General features: G+C 40.4%; 1 pseudogene across 1 annotated transcript; it reads right to left on the bottom strand.

Moving 5' to 3' along the window:
* Positions 1 to 675: 675 nt before the first annotated feature.
* Positions 676 to 2405, bottom strand: LOC108528531 (G2/mitotic-specific cyclin-B2-like; annotated as a pseudogene). Its single transcript, XR_001885177.1, has one exon. The product of XR_001885177.1 is annotated as a G2/mitotic-specific cyclin-B2-like (transcript).
* Positions 2406 to 4735: the final 2330 nt, after the last annotated feature.

Genomic DNA, 4735 nt, shown 5'->3' with positions numbered 1-4735 from the left:
GGAGTTTTGCTCTTGTTGCCCAGGCTGGAGTGCAATGGTGCAATCTCAGCTCACTGCACCATCCACCTCCCATGTTCAAGTGATTCTCTTGTCTCAACCTCCCAAGTAGCTGGGATCACAGGCATGCGCCACCACATCTGGCTAACATTGTATTTTTAGTAGAGATGGGGTTTCACCATGTTGGCCAGACTGGTCTCAAACTCATGACCTTAGGTGATCCACCCACCTCAGCCTCCCAAAGTGCTGGGATTACAGCCGTGAGGCACTGTACCCAGCCCTTCCTTCCTTCCTTCCTTCCTTCCTTCCTTCCTTCCTTCCTTCCTTCCTTCCTTCTCTTTCTTTTTTTTTTTTTTTTTTGTCTTGCTCTTGTGCCCCAGGCTGGAGTGCAATGGCGCAATCTCAGCTCACTGCAACCTCTGCCTCCCAGGTTCCAGTTATTCTCCTGCCTCAGCCTCCCGAGTAGCTGGGATTACACAGGTGCCTACCACCACGCCTGGCTAATTTTTGTATTTTTAGTAGAGACAGGGTTTCACCATGTTAGCCAGGCTTGTCTTGAACTCCTGACCTCAGGTGATCCGCCCGCCTTGGCCTCCCAAAGTGCTGGGGTTACAGGCATGAGCCACCATGCCCAGCCATTTCTTACTTTAATAACTCTGTCTTTCTCCTCTCTATCAAGCTCCCTGATAGAAGAATTTACCATTTATTTCAATGCTGACTACTATTTGGATACTTCTTCCGTACTTCACTAAAACTTCTTTGACAAACTTCATCAATGCTTTCTTGTCAAATTCAATGTTCTCTCTTCAGTACTACTCTTACTTATCCTCTCTGTATCAAATTTTATATAGTTAAATATGCCTTTCTTCTTGAAAGTATCTTTTACTCTAGCTTTCAATATACTGCTCTTTCTAGATTTACCTTTTACTTTTCTATTTTATGTCCTTTGTTGTTTTCTTTTGACTTCCATTTACATCTCAAGGAGTGATTATTGGCTCAAATAGTGAAGATAGATAGTCTTTTATTTTTTTATTTTTTATTTTTTTTTACCTTAAGGAAAACCAATCGCTTTATTTTTCTTCAATATATATTTAGAAAATTGGTCTGAGAAGAGGTTTCATGAGATAGACCAGAGGACTATGTACAAAATCACGAGTTCTAAACCAGTAAGAAAAAGGGTACAATGAAGCACACATCCCCAGGGGCGATGGCAGCCTAGGACCTTCCCATCAGTGGGGAGGCAAGATCTTTGACGGCTTTTGAGTTCAGCTGAGGGATTGTGCTGATCTTCAGGAGTTTGCTGCTTGTATACTTATTCTTGATGGCAATGAATTTAGTTAAGTTTTCGTTTACTTTCACCACATTCTTGGCCATGTGCTGCATGACTTCCAATACTTCATTCTCTGTGTATCCTGTGTGATACTGCTGCTTTAAGTTCCATTTTCCTTGTCCTAGAAGCTTCTGAGACAAGCAGCAAGCAGCTGCTGCTACCTTAGAAGGATGATAATGCACCATATCATAGTCGATGACAGTCAGCTCCATCAAATATTTGGCTAAAGTGTGCTGTTCAACATCAACTTCCCCAGCTTTTGATGCTCGCCTTAAGAAGTGTAGTGGCAACGGTCAACCCAACTCAAATTTCAATTCTTTCAAAATTAGAGTTTCCATTTCTCGGATTTGGGAACTGGTATAAGCGTTGTCTGTGATGTAAACAAAGTCTTCAATATTTGGAGAAAACATCTCTTCATACTTGGAAGCCAAGAGCAGAGCAGTAATCCCAACTAATTGAAGCTTCTTCCAGGAAACTGGCTGAACCTGTAAAAATTGATCCATAATGGCAACATACATGTACAGAGTCTCCTGCAGAAGCCTAAACTTGGAGTGGACCTGCACCAGCCAGTCCACCAGGATGGCACGCATGCGTCCATTTATATCTCTTCCATCTAAGAAATGTGGGTTTATGGACTGCAAAACCTCCAGCTGCCTGAGGTACTGATAGATATCCTTAACGTAGTCATTGCAGAGCTGAGGGTTCTCCCAACCTTCATTATCAATGTCCTCGATTTTGCAGAGCAAGGCATCAGAAAAAGCTTGGCAGAGATTCTCTTCATGGAGACATCCTCAGGTGTGGGAGAAGGACCCTTTGGAGCCAACATCTCCATCTGTACTGGTTTGACAGAAGCAGTAGGTTTCAGTTGTTTGTTGATATTTGTTGTTTTGGTGGGTTGAACTGGTACTTTGGTGTTCTGAGCTTTCTTAGCTACTTGTGCTGCTCTGGTTATAACTTTATTTCCAATTTCTTCTAAAACAGTTCACCTAATAGTCACATGACTCTTAACTTTAGAATTAAATCCTGTGTCAATATCCTCCAAATCACTGGACACCGTCGGGCATCGGAGCAGCGCCATGAGGGACGGGGAAAGCAGGAGTGCCAGCCTGGCCCAGGGAGGGACAGGGACTGAAAAGAGATAGTCTTTTAATACTCCCCAAAATGCATGGACTACACATGGTAGCAGTGTCGCCAAAGAGAGAGGAAATGATGCTAGGTCAATTCATCCATCTTATATCTCTACATCTATTTAATTTTTTCTTTTGTCTGCTTAGCACCATAGGGTGGTATTCAGCTCACTCCATAACTCCAGAATTGGGCAGATGATTTTAGTCTGTCCAATCAGAGTTTTCTACTTCCTAGTTATAGTAATTGAACTAAGGATGAGCAACAAGACTATTTTCTGAGTCTTTTGTTACAACTACAGGGAAAGAAGGTGGCACAGTTCTGCTGTACCTGAAGTTTGGGTAATGTATATGTAGTGTTGCCGGGTGTCACTGTAAGGAATAAGCCTGCCTTACTGAAGAGCAGAGTCAGAAAATAGAGATAAACTAAATTCTTACAATATCATTTGAGTACTTTTCAGTCACTTAAGATCACAAATGGTTATCATTATTATGATGATGATTATCATCATTATTGCTTAAACTTGAGTGTTTACAAATTTGGAATCACAAAGGAAAAAAAAGTCCTATCTAATAAGGTTTTCCTGACTTCTAGGCCCTTGCTACTCAGTGTGGTCCCAGAACCAGCAAGATTGTATTGCCTGGGGGTGGATTAGAATGCAGAGTCCCAGATTCTACCCAGACCTAATGAATCAGAATAAGCATTTTAATAAGATTCTCTAGGTGATTCACTTGTACAATGAAGTTTGAGGACTACTATTCTTGGATCTAACAGAGTTTTTCTCTCTCCCTTTTTGTTTTTGGTTCTCTATGACAGTCATGTTCACCTGGGCAGGGAGAATGTATCCCAGAGATAGCAGAAGAGAATCTTCCTGACCAGTTGGCGATCACTGCTTCACATGTCCTGCTTCACGTTTTGCATCCACTTCTGTGGTTTTTGCTACCACCTACAAAAGATTGACTTCCAAATGATGCCTACCAGAAATGTGAACCTGGATTTTCCACTGTGTCTGAAATGCAATTTCTAAATCTCAGTTCTCTCACCCTCCCTCCCTTTCTTCCTAAATTGTATTCTTAGTAAATGACACCTATTTCTCTGGTTTTAATTTCCTTACCTCTCTTTTCCCTTCCACTGCAATAAGCTCTCTGGCACTGAAACTTGAACTGATGTGATCACCAATGAGCTCCCTATTGACAAGTCAATCGTATCTTATTAAACCTCTCTGGGTATTGACAATTCTATGCTTCTTGAAGCTGTTTCCTTCCTGGTCTTTCTTGTTATGATCCACTTTTGGTTTTCTTGCTCTGTTTCTGACATGACCTTTTCATTTTCCTTCGTTTATTTTTCTTATATGGCCTGCCCCTTCACATTGGTTTGCCTAGAACTGTGATCTCAGCTCTTTCTTATTCTACAGTCTCTGGGCAATTTCGTCTAATCTGTGGTTTTTATAACATATTTAGCAAATGTTTCTTAAGCATCTACCAAATATCAGCGCCTAGAACCAAACCTAAGATACACTGGTGGTGTCTTTTTGAATAAATGCATGCATGAATGAATATTCCAGGCGTTATTTGTGGTAGATGCTGGAGATACATATGTCAATAAGATTGGGTTTCTTCCTACCCTCGAGCCAGCCACAGTGGCTTCACATCTGTTACTCCAAATTATGTGGAGTCACATCTGTTACTACAAATTATGACTTACTCCTGAGCTCCAGACCCACATATTCAAATACTTTTTTGTATACTCGTCGTCTTGTCCTCCATGTACCTCAAGTGTAACATGTTCAGTGTTGTACTTCCTTACCTTATATTTGTTCATGTTATTTTACCTGACTCAGTGAATAACAGCATCATCTGTCTGATGGCCCAAGCCAGAAATCTGAGGTTCTAACTAATCACCAGCAGCTATCTGTACAATCCTCTTAATAGCTCTCATTCCTTTTTCTCCACCCTCTTTGCTATTGTTTTAGGAACTTTATGCATTATCTCTTGCTTGAATTATTACAATTGACAGCCTGGAAGTAACTGCTTTAAATTCTTTCAGCTAATTCTTTGGGTATCAAGATTTATATCTTAATAACACATTTATTTGCTACTTCCTGATTTTTTTCTGACTTAAGATTTATTTATTGATTTGCCACTTTTAAAGATAAAATTCAGCCCTGTTTTTATCTTCCCCATATTTACTATACACAGAAATTCCTTCTGAGCACTCAGTCTAGCAATATACTTTTATTTTTATTAGATCAATGGTATTATGACAATGAAAACACTAATAACC

The sequence above is a fragment of the Rhinopithecus bieti genome, unplaced genomic scaffold, assembly GCF_001698545.2.
Source record: "Rhinopithecus bieti isolate Rb0 unplaced genomic scaffold, ASM169854v2 scaffold_5153, whole genome shotgun sequence".
Classification (NCBI taxonomy): Eukaryota; Metazoa; Chordata; class Mammalia; order Primates; family Cercopithecidae; genus Rhinopithecus; species Rhinopithecus bieti.
Note: the sequence above shows the minus strand (reverse complement) of the source record. Positions and strands in the feature narration are given on the sequence as shown.